This window comes from Euprymna scolopes, chromosome 1 (genome assembly GCF_053919585.1).
Source record: "Euprymna scolopes isolate OS-2025 chromosome 1, ASM5391958v1, whole genome shotgun sequence".
Lineage (NCBI taxonomy): Eukaryota > Metazoa > Mollusca > Cephalopoda > Sepiida > Sepiolidae > Euprymna > Euprymna scolopes.
Genome location: NC_136482.1, coordinates 72633069 through 72649689, shown reverse-complemented (window position 1 = coordinate 72649689; position 16621 = coordinate 72633069). Strand labels below are relative to the sequence as shown.

The 16621-nt window shown below is 36.5% G+C and overlaps 1 protein-coding gene across 5 annotated transcripts in view; it reads right to left on the bottom strand.

The window, feature by feature from the left end:
- LOC145240709 (putative tubulin polyglutamylase TTLL9) overlaps positions 1–16621 on the bottom strand; it is a 209885-nt gene that overhangs the window by 170555 nt on the left and 22709 nt on the right. The gene's annotated exons all lie outside the window — the stretch shown is intronic.

The following is a 16621-nucleotide window of genomic DNA, read 5'->3' as shown; positions in this document are numbered from 1 at the left end:
AACAGGAAGAGACTACTAACATTTCAATACCAAACCAGTAATAAAATATATAAATTTAATCCCTTCATTTGTATTTTTCTTGCGATTGTATCAGTGTGCACTGAGCCAATCATATCGGGAAAACCACATCAAAATAATCCACATTACCTTAGAGAAGACCCAGCCAAGATATCAATGTTCTAAGGTATATTCATCTGTACTGATATAGTCTCTGAAAACTTTTACCAAGCATCTTTGTGTGATAGCCTATATTTCTTTATCTATTTTCCCAATACTAGTTAAGAAAAATAGATTTTTTTCCAAATGCGGTCTTTTTCTAAACATCAAATTATATTTACAGCTATGCCGCAATTGCATCTCTTTTAGTTTCAACAAAAATTCACGTTATATCTCTGAATTGTTGAGACGAAGTTTGATTTTTTTTTTTAAACATTATCAAGGCCAAGAGGCCACTCGAGGATAAGGGTTAAAGAGTGTACAGTAGAAATTGGACAATATAGTAATCAATTCGGTAAATTTGTTAACTTATATGGAACGGCTCATCAAGAACTTATTTACGTTAGACTTGAAGACAACCATATTGTAGTCAGCCGGAAAGCAGGAAAACAGAAGACAATTCCACAGGCATGCAGTTCTAAGAAAGAAGCTTTTCTCATGGAATCTATGTTTAGGTTTAGGCACAGATAAAGAATAGTGGAAATTATTAATAGTGTTTTCAGCTAGATATGTGTTTCTTGTGAAAGTTTGGCGAGGGGGGACCATAGACTGAAGCTCAGTCAAACACTTTCCATGAAAATAACAATACATCAAAGACAAGCTTGCAACATCTCTTCTGTGAGATAGAGGTTGCAAGGAAGAGAAAAGGACATCTCCTACAAGGCTACGAAGTCTATTTTGTACTCTATCAAGGCAGGACAAGTTCTTTCTAGCAGCTCCTGCCCAGATGTGGCAACAGTATTCCATCCTTGGACATACCTGGCTCTTATATAGATAGAGAATTGCATCAGCAGTGAGATATCTACTGGATCGATAGAAAGATCCCACCATTTTTCCAGCGGCCTTGGCAACAGATTTGATGTATGTGTTCCATTTAAGATCAGGAGTAACGGTCAAGCCCAGAAGCTTGTCAAAATTTGAGGCCTCCTGAAGACGAGAGCCATTCATTTCAATTGATGCCAGATGTGGATCAGAGTGTTGATGATCTAAAGAGAGAAGCTTGGTTTTAGATGCATTAAAAGTAACCAACCACTCCTTTCCCCATTGTACAACATGATCAAGATCAGAGGAGAGAGAATCGGAGAGAACTTGGTCGTTTACTGTCTTAGATGTGCTACCATAAATGGTAGTGTCATCAGCATAAATGTCTACAAATGATGTAAGGATGTGATTTGAAAGATCATTAATGTAGATCAGGAATAGAGTTGGGCCCAGGATAGACCCCTGATGGACTCCATAATTAATACTGTGAGCTTCTGATTTTTGCCCATCAACTACTACTCTTATGAACCTATCAGAAAGAAATGATTTAATAATTGAGAAGACATTTCCAGCTATACCACAGCTAGAGATCTTGTGAAGTAAACCTTTATGCCATACCCTATCAAAGGCCTTTGATATGTCAAGAGCAATTGCCCTAGAAAGGTTGCCTCCGTCAAGAGATTTGCTAATCCTATGAGATATAACTGTAAGCACATCTGCTGTAGATCTAGCAGAACGGAAACCATATTGAGTGTCACTAAGAAGGTTATTTTTTTTAGATGGTTGATTACTTCTGTATTTAACACAGATTCCAGCAACTTACTCATGACACACAGAAGACTTATTGGCCTGTACTGAGAGGGGGATAAACGATCACCTGAATTCTTAAATACAGGGCATACTGATGAGATTTTCCAGGGTGAAGCAATTCTCCTTATGACAACGTTTAAATTTTTGTAAGTATGGGCACTAGTTCTGGTTGAAGTTTTTTGAGTACCATAATTGGAATATCGTCAGGGCCTGTTGCTTTACTGGAATCAAGGTTTTTGATTAGCTTGGCAACATCACGTACAGATATATGTATATCACATAGTGTGTTTTCTGATACAGGAGGAAATATTGGGGGTTGGCGGCCTTGGTTGCAAAGGGTAGAATAAGCTGCAAAGTTCTTGGCAAAGAGTTTGGCTTTGTCTGATGCTGACGTGATTACCTCAGGTCCATTGATTATAGTTGGGATAGAGCACACGCTTCTGTTCAGGATTCTGTTTGCTATTTGCCAAAACTGGTGGGAATCAAGCCGCTGCTCAGCTACTTTGGACTTTACGGACTGAGCATACAACTCTCTTGCATTCTTTATTACTTTCTTACAATGGTTGCTGGCAGTCCTGAAAGCGGCTTTAGTTTCCATACATCTATTACGTTGGAAGCAGTGGAAAAAGTAATTTCTGTGCGCAATGGCAGCAGCGCATTCTGGAGAAAACCATGGCTGGCTGTTAGGTTTTTGCTGAAACTTTTTTGAGGATATGAAACGGTCTATACCTACAATTAACCATTCTGTCAGGTCGTATACTATAGACGACACATCCTTTTTAAACATGGAATGCATATAAATGTACAGAAGCTATCCCAGTCAGCCTTAGTGTATCGATATACTGTACGATGGAGAGGTACGTCTGGGGACTTATTACATTTCATTTTTATCTTAATTGATACAACAGAGTGGTCGGAAGATCCAAGAGGAGACAGAACAGAAACTGAACATAGTTCAAGGCAAGTTGTAAGAAAAAGGTCTAGTAGACTCGCATACTGGCTGTCATCGTCGGGCACACGGGTGGGTTCGTGAACAATCTGAGTGAGGTCATAAGCAATGGAAAAATCATAACAGAACCTCCCCTGATCATCGATCTTGTTTTAGTGGGTCAACCATTCTACGTTGTGAACATTGAAGTCTCCACATATGTGAATGTTAGCTGAAGGATAAGCAGATAGACTTGGTCAATTTTCTTATTATCCATATTATCTGGATTCTTCTCATCTTGAATCTTATTTTCACAATGCTTCGGTTGATATAACCTCTGACTTTCTTCTATCTTGTTGAACTCCGAAATCTTTCTGCCGAACTCATGCAGATTCCTGAGTTTGACATCTGAAGAAGGTCAGAGGTAACATTGACCAAAACATTATGAAAAGATAACACCAAATATGAGAAGTATCCAAATAATATGGGAATTCACATGATTTAATTTTGCTATTGTTGTTTTGCATTTATTTATCTAAATAAATATTTTATTTGCTTTAGTACTCGTACAAAAATATTTTCATCATTTTTGATGTAGTATAAGTTTACCACAAAAAAAGCATTAACTCGTCACCATAGCCACCCCCACCTACCCTTTAAGTACCAGCAACAAACCTGCTAGCTTCCTCCTTTTCGAGATGACCTCAGAAGACAGGGTCGGTGTTTTCAGAGCTAAGTTAAACAATTCTTATCCATAACTGTTAATAATGCCTACGCTTGTGCACTATATATATATATGTATATACTAGCTGTACCCGGCCACGCGTTGCTGTGGCTCAGTTTGTTAAAATGGAACACATGTGAAAGTAGAGAAAAGTTTGATTCTTTTTTTCAAGAGAATGTACAAATTATTTTTTTTTTTTTTAACAGATGTTAAGAAAATAAACAGAAAAATACTTCCATCATTAATTATGCAAAAAAATAAATAAAATGTTGATTTAGTGTTTCAATATGCTTATAAATTACGATAAAACTTGCTGAGTATGCACTGTTTTACGGTTGTTGTAAAAATGGAACGGAAACTTCGCTTCATTTTAATCTTTCTTAATTTTTTAATTGTGCCCCCCCCCCAAACGAATATAATCAAAACAGTAACATTCAACAATTGTACTTTATGTATATAAAACACAAAATGGGTGTTGGTATTACTGTACACATAGATTCGAAAAAGTTGTCAAAAAACAAATATATAACAAATAAATGTTATTAAAGGCAAGATAAGTTACTTTTCTGCCAAACTGGATATATTTTTTGTGTTTTTATTCAATGTAACATATTTATTCAGCTCGAAAAACATACTGTTTTTACCGATGTATTCGAAAATTCAAGATGGCGTCTCACACCCTCTTTAACACCGTAAGTATGGAAAAAGGTGTTATAAATAAAAAAACTATACAAAATACTATTAAAAACCCGCCGAATATATGTCAACCTTTGTCACGGTAACATATATTGAGCGAGTTTTTAACAGTATTTTATCCGGTTTTTTATTCATAACATCTTTTCCCACACTTACTGTGTTAAAGAGAGAATCAGACGCCATCTTGAATGTTCCAATACATCGGTAAACACTGTATGGTTTTCGAGCTGAATAAACATGTTACATTGAATAAAAACACGAAAAATATATCCAGTTTGGTAGAAAAGTAACTTATCTTGCCTTTGATAACATTTATTTGTTATATATTTCTTTTTGGACAACTTTTTCGAATCTATGTGTACAAACCCCACAAAATATTTATTATAAAAAAATTTTTTTTTTTTAAAAAGTTAATAACGAAAAGGAAATAATTCCATTTTTAAACGAAAAAGTCAGTTTACCTAACTTACTGTATTAATGCTATTTTTTAAGCAAGAAAAAAAAAAAAAGGGTAAATATCCAGATACGCTACTACAGAACACCGACCACTCTAATTTGTTTTTTTGTAGGTAATTGAGGTCGCTGACAACGAATCTGATAGTCAAACTTGGGGCAAATTTACCGTTTGCATGGTATTTACCCCTGAACCCACGAACTTCTTTCCACCATTTTGCAGCATCCGTTTATGCTACGCGCATGCACGCTGTAGCATAAACGACGGCTTCACCAAGCAAACTATGTTGGGGGGAGGGGATTTTTTTTTCCAGGACATAGAATTTTCTAATTTTCAAAAATACATTATAGCGCTTTTTGGGTGGAAAATTTAAAATTAGCTGAAAAAGAAATAAAATAAGAAAAGGAAAGCACACCAAGTTGGAGTAGGGGAGGGGGGTAATTTATCTGTTTGTTTGTTTTTTACCTGGAACATCGAATTTTCAAATTTTCCGTAAGTAACGCACCGACATTTACCAATTAGAACACCATTTGACATTTTCCGAAGATTTTACTTTGTACATTGGGGGCGCGAGCGGGGTGGGGGTGGGGGAGCAGATATGATGTTGGCGCGCGCGCGCCCAAAACATCACATCCCCCCCCCCCCAAAAAAAAAACAAATTAGAGTGGTCGGTGTTCTGTAGTAGCGTATCTGGATATTTACCAAAAAAAAAAAAAATATTTAGGTTTGCCTATAAATTCCTAAACACATTTCACCCTAAATAACTTGGTGCCCGGAAAACTCGTCTCGGGAAAACTCGTCCCGGGAAAACTCGTCTCCGGAAAACTCGTCCCCTTTCGCTAGGTAGGAAAACTGGTCCCTTATTGAATAAATATCGATTGAAAACACATTTTATGATCGTTCTTGAGCAGATATCGTTTTTTTTTTTTTAAATAGACTATAGCCCCCCCCTCCCCATAATATTTTAAAAAAATATATTTTTACTTGTTTAATTTTTTTTTTTTTTTTAAATAAAATCGATTTTCTAAGTGTCCGTTTTCTACCTAACTGGCTAAGTTCTTAGTGGTTTCACTTATTTTAAAACGTTTATTATGTTAAAAAACGAGACCGCATATTTTTTTATACTAATATAAAAAGAATTTACTTATTTACTGTTGTTATAAAAGGGTAAAATCGATTTTTCTACTTCGCCGACTATGTTGTGTGTTGTTTAATTTATTTGGAATCGTTTATTCGGTAAAGAAAAAAAAAACACAGAAAACAAACAAAAAAACATGTCGAGTGTTACGTGAGAACGAGAAATAATGTCCGGTATATCACATCTTAAGAGTCTTGATAATCGCTAAAAAATAGAAAATTAAAGAAATCACTGAGGGAGATTTGGTTTTAAAAAGAAAATAATAAATTTTAGGGTTTGTATTACTGTACACATAGATTCGAAAAAGTTGTCAAAAAAAACAAATATATAACAAATAAAGGTAAATTTATACAAATACCGTGACAGCGAATTAGTAGAAAAAAATGTACTTTCCTTGTAGAGTTCTGTGTGCTGAACACGAATCTGAAAACCGCATCCGTCGCAAATTAATAGTTTCGGAGATAATAACGTTTTAAGAAGTGGGGGATCAATTTTCTATAATAATTTAATGTAAAATGAGCACCCACTTTTTGGCCACTCTCGACAAATTTTTGAAATCACTACCCCCCCCTCTCGACAAATCCTGTGAAATCACTACGCGGCTTCCCTCCCCCCCTCCCCACAAATCCGTTTAAATCACTACGCCCCCCCCTCCCCTCTTTTTCAAATTTATGTGACCCTTTTATTTTACTTTTTGGGGAAGGGGAGGGGTGAGGAGAGGGCGCAGTAATTTTATATGATTTCTCTTTCTATAATAATTTAATGTAAAATGAGCACCCACTTTTTGGCCACTCTCGACAAATCTTTGAAATCACTCACTACCCCCCCCCCCTCTCGACAAATCCTGTGAAATCACTACGCGGCTTCCCTTCCCCCCTCCCCACAAATCCGTTTAAATCACTACGCCCCCCCCCCTCCCCTCTTTTTCAAATTTATGTGACCCTCTCCTCACCCCTCCCCTTCCCCAAAAAGTAAAAAAAAAAAAGGGTCACATAAATCCCTCCAGAGACGTTCAATTGTTTGTGTGTGTATGTTAATATTGGTTGGATCAACAAAGTTCTGAGAATGATTTATCATATAGTGAGTGTACCCGTGGGTTTTCAGAGAGTGATATGCCCCCCACCGGTCACTCATTATAATGGATCCTCCACGGATATATTTTTTTTATTAGAGGAAGTAAGGTAGCTGTGTCTCTCTTCTCACCGACAGGCTCCAAAAGTGGGATAACAAATTTTTTCTTTGAGTCTCGCTCTATTCCCCCAAAGAGCCAAATTTGTGACAGAGGTCGACCTTTGTTATTTTTTCGGCGCACCAGGAAGGTTTCGTCTATTTCAACGACGATATCTTGCCCGCCGATAGAGTCCTGGTTCCCAAGCCAGAACTCTGCGACTTCGCTACAAAAAGAGCGCCAGTCCACAGATGTTTTGGGAGTTATATTTAAACAACTGGTGACTGTCTGGTGGTCCCACCGTTTACTCAACCAGTGGTTTACAAACAGAATTACCTTCCATGGAGGAATGTGGGAATTCTGTAAGAATGTCCCCTTATAGTCACTTGCATAAAAGGAACAGTGGCGCCTTTTTTTGGTTTTAGGAATGCGGAATGTACTGTTGCAGCGCCATTCGCCCGTTCTCCCCTGCTCCCTTAAGGTGCAGTTTTTGTTACAACGTGTGCAACTGACGACAGTTGGTAAGACACCGTGTCTTCTTAAAAAATCCACTGACGTTTCTGGTTCCTCGTAAAAGACTTTAATAGCCTTGTAGTGATTATAAGAGCAGTGGTCACAGGCAGACATAATGTTGGAAAAGTGGAAAAGTTAATCAAAGTAGCGTTGAGTGGAAATTAAGTTAACGAAAGTCAAAGTAAAAGAGGTTTGCAAATAAAGGAGCGAAATTGAGTGAAATTGGGGGTAAAAATCCGAAATTGTATCCGAAATGGTAAATTTATACAAATAACGTGACAGCGAATTGGGTAAAAATCCGAAAGTGTATCCAAAATTGGGTAAAAATCGATTTTGTGCGCGTAAAATTGGGATACTGCGCATGAGCAAGTAAAATTGGGGTGGTGAAGTGGTGGGGAATTAATTAAAAAGAAAAGGAAATAATTAATTTATTTATTTTTTTATTATCGCTTGTTTTCATTATGGATTATCTCCACTTGTTTTGATTTAAGAGTAGAGCCGATGTACGCCATTTTTGAAAGAAAATATTCCCTTTTAAAAATGTTAATATCTCCGAAACTATTAATTTGCGAGGGGTACGGTTTTCAGATTCGTGTTCAGCACACCGAAACGTAACAGAATACTACGTCTGTTTTTACTAATTCGCTGTCATGGTGTTTGTATAATAATACCCAAATAAATGTTATCAAAGGCAAGATAAGTTACTTTCCTACCAAACTGGATATATTTTTTGTGTTTTTATTCAATGTAACATGTTTATTCAGCTGGAAAAACATACAGTGTTTACCGATGTATTGGACAATTCAAAATGTCGGCCGACTCTCTCTTAAACACGGTAAGTTCGGGAAAAGGTGTTATAAATAATAAACTAGACAAAATACTATAAAAAACACACCGAATATATGTCAACCCATGTCACGGTAATATATATTGAGCGAATTTCTAACAGTATTTTGTCTAGTTTATTATTTATAACACCTTTTCCCGAACTTACCGTGTTTAAGAGAGAGAGTCGGCCGCCATTTTGAATTTTCCAATACATCGGTAAACGCTGCATGTTTTTCGAGCTGAATAAACATGTTAAATTGAATAAAAACACGAGAATTATATCCAGTTTGGTAGAAAAGTAACTTATCGGGTAACCCAACTTATCTTGCCTTTGATAACATTTATTCGTTATATATTTGTTTTTTTAACTACTTTTTCGAATCTATGTGTACAGTAATACAAACCCAAATTTTAATATTTTTTAAAATATAATTTAGAGAGGGGGGTTAAAACTATATCTCCCTACGAAAAACAACCAACAAAAAATGAAATTAAATGATTCTTGATAAACAATAGCGGAGTTTTCAATAAAATTGATTAATAAATTTATTTAGTGATTACTTTTTCTCTGAATGATTGATTTTAGAATTTTGAAGTAAAAATTTAAAAAATTAAAAATGAGTTAACGAGAGATTGTTAGCACATGGCATCTCTCGCGCCAAAAAAATATTTCGCTTTTAATTTATTAGTTAATTTTTGCAAAATTTGACAGGACGACAATAAATGTGGATAATTGATAGAATTATTATTTTAAATAACGCATGAGTGCATTTGGTATGAGAGAAAACGAAAACATAACAAAAAACTATCATAATTAAAAAAACAAAACAAAAAAGTAACGCTCCCAGTTTTTAATTTTTTTGTTTTGTTTTTTATTATTGTTTTTATGACTCCAAAAAACATCGTTAAAATAAGAACCAAAAAAATTGTAATTAATTTTGTATGAACATAATAAACGCTTTAAAATAAGTGAAACCACTAAGAACTTAGCCAGTTAGGTAGAAAACGGACAATCGATTTTATTTAAAAAAAAAAAAAAAGCAAAAAAAAAACATTAAACAAATAAAAATATTTTTTAAAAAATATTATGGGGGGGCTATAGTCTATTTTAAAAAGCAATATCTCCTTCAAGAACGATCATAAAATGTGTTTTCAATCGATATTTATTCAATAAGGGACCAGTTTTCCTACCTAGCGAAAGGGGACGAGTTTTTCGGAGACGAGTTTTCCCGAGACGAGTTTTCCTAAATTCAAATAACTTAGGTGACTGAAATAGGAATCTAATTGAATCTTTAATTTCCTGAATAGTATCCGATAATTCATTTTTCTTCGAGTTATATCGAATACATTAATACGGACTTTAGGGGCTTTTTTCGTAATGTTACTGTAAAAATTATTTTTTATTGTTACAAATTACGATGCTTTAAAAAAAGCAAAAATAAATTCTTGCGTTTTTTATTTACTACTGAAAACCATAACTTTAGTAAAGGTATTTTTTGTTTAAACAAAATAAAACATTTTCACCAAGAGTTAAGTATAAATAATTAGTTCATTATATTCTGCGATCATTATTTGAAAAATACTGCAATTTTCATTAAAATTCGTTAATTTCCTGATTTTTGGTGAATTTTTAAGTAAAGGGAGGAATCAAAATGTCTATACACTTTGAGCGTCGGCATTCATTTTTCGACCACGTGTGGTTAATTTAAATTAAAGTTCAATCACATGGTTACATTATCAATAAACCCATTGAAAATTTACCGATATTGTAAACACATTCTGTTTACATTAAGCCGGTGGTGTTTTTTTAGTCATGCAATGTTGTCAACTGAGATTTAAAAAAACCCGCGAGATCAGGAGAAAGAAATGTCCAGAAAATCGCTAGCCAGTTTGGCAGAAAAGTAACTTATCTTGCCTTTGATAACATTTATTTGTTATATATTTGTTTTTTTGACAACTTTTTCGAATCTATGTGTACAGTAATACAAACCCGTGTACAGTAATACAAACCACTTCGGGGAGATTGGAATGCCCCCCACCTAAAATGTACTTGGAAAAATCGCTTTTATAGTGAGATTTAAGAATGGTTAGTCGAAAAAAAGGTGAAAAACAAAACAAATAATCAATAAATAATTGTTACCAAAGGCAATAAATGCTACTTTTTTTTTTACTTACATGAATGAGTTTATTTTATGTTTTAAAATATTTTCAAGCAATTTAATGCGGGTGTCTGGGTGCCAAATACCTCCAGATTTTCTAGAATTTCCCGCTAGATTGTAAACGAAATCTCCAGATCTAGCAGGAAAACCGCTAAAATTGTAACACTGGTCACGTGACAGGAAGCGGTAATAAATAATTGTCCCTAAATAAAAAAATGGCCTCTCGATACAAAGAAATCCAGCTATTTATCATAGAAAAATTAAGTATAATGTTATAATTAAAAAGAAATATATAAAAACACACATGGATATAGTAAACATATTATACCAAAACGTGGAAGCCATCCGTCCAGTGGTTTTTTAGACAATTAACTCCGAACGAACCAACATTTACATTTTTATATATATATAGATAATTTGCTTGCATATTTTTATTTTATATTTTATTTTATTTGAATTTTTTCTTATTGCATTTTTGACTTAAAACTAGAAACAACTTAACTTTACTCATCCTGTTCTGCTAATTTTCTTGTTTTTAAATCTTTTTTGTCAATTATGCCTGGTACTACCCAAAACCAGTCCTTAAATAAGATTCTCCAATCCAAAAAACATAAGCCGAATTCACAATTCCCATTAATGGAACCTAATTATAAGGTGATGCCGGAAGTTTCTACCTCGAGGTAGGAGAAAAAAAAAAAAAACTTCCACGGATTAAGATTGGAGGGGAAACTATTTTCAAGTACTATCCTAAACTGGGAATGGGGTAAAGGACTTTACTAAGTAGATATTAATAAGTCCCTCTTACCTTTTTTTTTTTTTTAATGGAGAGCAGATAATACAGTGGATGTGTTATTGGCAGCTCCAGTAACTCTCGCTTCTCCTTTTTTGTCCCTCAGTCCTCATTTCCAATGAATGATGTTTCTGATAAAGGGTGAAGAAAAAGCTGCTTTAAAGGTCCGTAGTACTTCGTGAACAGTAGTCTGAGATGCCGGAAATTTTCTGTTTCTATGTCTATCCTTGCGGCCATGTCACTAGTAAGGGTACTGGAGGTAAACGTTTTCATCTGGGCTGACGTTAACCGCCTGATAGTCAGGGATCCGAATCTTGGATTATCCACTAAAGAGGCTGTCCTATAAGCAGGTGCAAAGTACTGGGGCTGCTGTATTGCCATTTGGTGAATGGATTCTGGACCATGCAGAGGCCCACAGTATTAATGCTGGTGTCCCTCAGGGGTCAATCCTGAGCCCAACTTTCTTCTTGATCTACATCAATGATCTCCCAAAACACATACTTAAATCATTCGTTGACATCTATGCTGATGACACGACTATCTATGGCAACACATCAAAGGCCGTAAATGGCAACGTTCTCTCTGATTCTCTCTCCTCAGATCTTGAGCGTGTGGTTCAGTGTGGGAAAAGGTGGCTGGTTACTTTTAATGCATCTAAAACCAAGCTCCTATCATTACATCATAAACGTTCTGATCCCCATCTGGCATCGATTGAAATGAATGGCTCTCGTCTAGGGGAGACCCCATGTTTTGATAAGCTTCTGGGTTTGACCTTTACTCCTGACCTGAAATGGAACACATACATCAAGTCTGTGGCCAAGGTCGCTGGGAAAATGGTGGGATCCTTCTACTGCTCCAGAAGATATCTCACTAATCATGCAATTCTCTATCTGTATAAAAGCCAAGTACATCCAAAGATGGAGTACTGCTGCCACATCTGGGCAGGAGCTGCTAAAAACAGTCTATCCTGCCTTGGCAGAGTACAAAATAGACTTTGTGGCTTGGTGGGGGATGACCTTTTCTCTTCCCTGCAACCTCTCTCTCACAGAAGAGACATTGCGAGCCTGTCTCTGTTTTATCATTATTTCCATGGCAAGTGTTCGTCTGAGCTCCATTCTCTTCCCCCCCTCCAATCTTTCACGAAAAACACCCAACTAGCTGAAACCACTGTCAAAAATTTTGCCCACTCTTTATCCGTGCCTAAACCAAAACGTAGATTCCATGAACAAAGCTTCTTTCTTAGAACTGCATGCCTGTGGAACTCTCTGCCGCTTGCCTGTTTCCCTCCCGAATTCAACTTAGATGTCTTCAAGTTCAACACAAACAAATTCCTGAAGAACGGCCCCCTTAAATAATGACACCTTATCAAATCTCCAATACTAACTATTACTACGATACTATCCCACTGATTAGTGTACACACAATAACCCTTATCCCCGAGTGACCCCCATAAAAAAAAGAAAAAAAATTCTTTTATAGGAAAAAACGAAGATTGTGAGCATCTGAAAATATTACTTTTTTCTTCATAACAAAGGTATTTTTTTAATTATGTTCTTTCAAAGTTTGTTTAGCAATATTAATTACAAGTGAGACATTTATACTGATGATACTACCATCTATGGTAACATGTCAAAGGCCGTAAATGATCAAGTTTTCTCTCCTCTGATCTTGAGCATGTGGTGCAATGGGTGGCTGGTTAATTTTAATGCATTTAAAACCAAGCTTCTATCTTTCTATCAGCAACACTTTGACCCCTGTCTGGCATCAATTGAAATGAATCTCATCTTCGGAAGGCTCCATGTTTTGACAAGGTCCTTGGTCTGACCTTTACTCTTGATCTGAAATGGAGTATGTACATCAAATCTGTTGCCAAGGTTGCTAGAAAAATAGTGGGATAATTCTACAGCTCCAATAGATATCTCACGACCGATGCAATTCTCTACCTGCATAAGAGCCAAGTAGTCCTAGGATAGAGTACTGTTGCCGCATCTGGGTAGGAGTTACTAGAAGCAGCTTATCCTGCATTGACAAAGTTCAAAATAGACTTCATAGCCTAGTAAAGGATGCCATTTTCTTTTCTCTGCAAACTCTTTGGCACACAAGAAACGTTGTGAGTCTGTCTCTGCTCTATCATTATTTTCATGGCAAGTGCACATCTAAGCTCCAATCTATGGTTCCCCCTTGCCAAACTTTTATGAAAAACACTTGTCTAGCTGAAACCTATAACAACGGAGTTACTATTATTGAGGGTATCTCTGAGAAAATTGACTACATACTGTCTACCCAACCCTCAGCTTCATAATCTGCAGAGACTTCAATGTCCAGAATGTTGAATGGCTAGTCCACTCAAACAAAATGGATGATATGGGGAAGTACTGTCATGATTTCTCGATTGCCTATGACCTAACACAAATTGTTCATGAACTATATGCCCAACTCAGGCCGACAATATGCAAGTCTCCTTGACCTTTTTCTTACAATTTGCCCAGAAATGTGCTCATTCTCAGTTCTCTCTCCATCGAGATCTTTCAATCACTCATTTGTCTCTGTTAAAATAAAAGCAAAAGGTAAAAAAAAAAAAATGAGTTTTATATATCTACCGGCATTCGCAGAAGATGCGAAATTATGGTTTGCACAAGTGGACATTTTTTTAAATTCACGATATCCCCCCCCCCCACATAATCAGCTATGCATTTTGTATTGTGGCATGCCAGCACTATTAGCTAAAACAGTTCGGGATATAATAACTAACCCACCTCCAGGAAAAACAATGAAATTTCTCGCTTTTGTAAAGGAATTTTCTAGTTTTATAAACGAAATTTCTCATCAAATAACAAAACTTATTTAACAAAGGTGCTAAAATGAAACACTGCTTCAGAGGAGAGAAAATTCTGAGCACTAATGTAAGATGAACACCGAGCTCTTGACTTCATACAAGATGTAAAAAGTCGGGTTTTGCAAATATCGATAACACTCTTCAGGACTTTCAAACTTTCTCTGATGACTGATTCCACAAACCCGAACCCTCACAGATTTTCGTCAAGCACATAAAATCCACAGACATCAATAACAACCACCATAGAAGTCACCAGTTTAAAATACATTAGCTGCAACACGCACATTTAAAAAAACGTTATCAAATACGTTAGCTGCAACACGCACATTTAAAAAAACGTTATCAAATACGTTAGCTGCAACACGCACATTTAAAAAAACTCAACGACTGGACATTATGGAAGAAGTTACCAGTTAAAAACAAGTTAGCTGCTACACGCACATTGAAAAACTCGACGACTGGATGTTCGTTGATTAAAGGGAACTCGATCAACACGAACGGTGCACACCGACATGGGTACAAATTCACTTGTACTTGGCACTGCAGACTTGCTTCCAAGCCTTTATGTAACTGACTTCAACCACAGCATACCATCAATCTCGACAAATATCTCCACAACACAGACAATACAATCAACAAGTGCAGGCTGTACCTAAATTCTACAATCACTATCTGCTACAGATGTATCAGTGTCGAACAGTGGTGATATTCCCACAACCTTCTTGATGGTGAACCCTGTAGCAGAGAAGAGATCTCCCTGCGAAATAGAGCGAGAGTTAAGCTAATTTATATATAAAGTGATCACATAAAGAGCAAAGAGCATAAAACCGGTTGACGTCTAAAAGGCAAACAACACATGCGAGTATCTGAGTACCGACCACGACGAACGAACCTCGCTAAAGATTCGTATGTTCAGTATGTCAAGTTTAAAGTTGCTGGATAGGAGCTTGGTTCTCACCAGTTTTGGCAAATAACAAGCAGGGTTCTTTATCTCTACCATCATCAATGGACCTAAGGTAATTTTGTCAGCATCTAACAAAGCAAAGTTCTTTGCCAAGAACTTTGCAGCAAATTCTACCCTTTGTGATCAGGGCCGCCTACCCCTTGTATTTCCTCCAGTGACTGAAAACACATTATGTGACATGCAAATATCTGTACATGATGTTGCCAAGCTTATCAAAAATCTTCATTTCAGTAAAGCAACAGGCCCCAATGGCATTTTAGTGATAGTGCTTAAAAAAAGTTTCAATCAGAATTAGCTCCTATGCTTACAAAGTTGTTTAAACGTTGCCTTAAGAAGAATTACTTCCCAATACCCTGGAAAACTTCATTGTATTTAAAAATTCCAGAGATCAGTACAGACTAATCAGTCTCCTGTGCATCATGAGTAAGTTGCTGGAATCTGTGGTAAACAGAGAAGTGGTCAACCATCTCAACAAAAATAACTTGCTCAGTGACATGCAATATGGTTTCCATTCTGTGAGATCTACAGCTGATGTACTGACTGTAATATGACACAGGATTAGTGAATCTCTCGACAGGGACTTCGTTTGTAGAGCAATAGCTCTTGACATATCAAAGGCTTTTGATAGAGTATGGCATAAAGGTCTACTTTACAAGATCGCCAGCTATAGAATAGCTGGAAATGTCCTCTCAATTATTAACTCTTTTCTCTCTGATAGGCTTATAAGAGTAGTCGTTGATGGGCAGAAATCAGAAACTCATAGTATTAATACTGGTATCCCTTACGGTTCCATCCTGGGCCCAACTCTTTTCCTAATCTTCATCAATGACCTCCCAAATCACATTCTAAGATCATGCGGACGACACCACAATCTATGGCAACACTTTAAAAGCCTGCAATGACCAAGATCTTTCTGATTCTCTCTCTGCTGATCTTGAGAACATGGTTCAATGAGGAAAAATGTGGCCAGTTAATTTTAATGCATCGAAAACCAAGTTTCTCTACTTTCATCATAATCACTCTGACCCCTATCACACCTTAATTGAAATGAATGGCTCCCGTCTTGAGGAAAATCTATGTCTTGACAAGCTTCTGGAACTGATCTTCACTTCTGATCTGAAATGGAACACATACATCAAATCTGTTGCCAAGATCGCTGGAAAAACGGTTGGATTACTCTACTACTCCAACAGGTATCTCACTGCCGATGCAATCCTCTATCTGTATGAGAGCCATGTATGTCCTAACATGGAGTACCATTGTCACATCTGAGCAGGAGCTGCTCGGCATGCCCTATCCAGTCTTTATAGAGTATAAACGGCTTTGAAACCTAGTAGGTGATGCAATTTTCTCTTCCCTGCAACCTGTTTCCCACAGAAGAGACGTTGCAAGCTTGTCTCTGCACTGTCGTTATTTTCATGGCAAGTACTTGACTGAACCCCAATCTACGGTTCCCTCTTGCCAAACTTTCACAAAATCACCCGACTAGCTACAACCACTCTCTATCTGTTCTTATATCTAAACACAGATTATATGAACAAAACTTCTTTCCCAGAACTGCCCACCCGTAGAACACTGTTCCACTGTCCTACTTCCCAGTTAAATAATCAAATCAGATGCAAACGAATTGTTTTT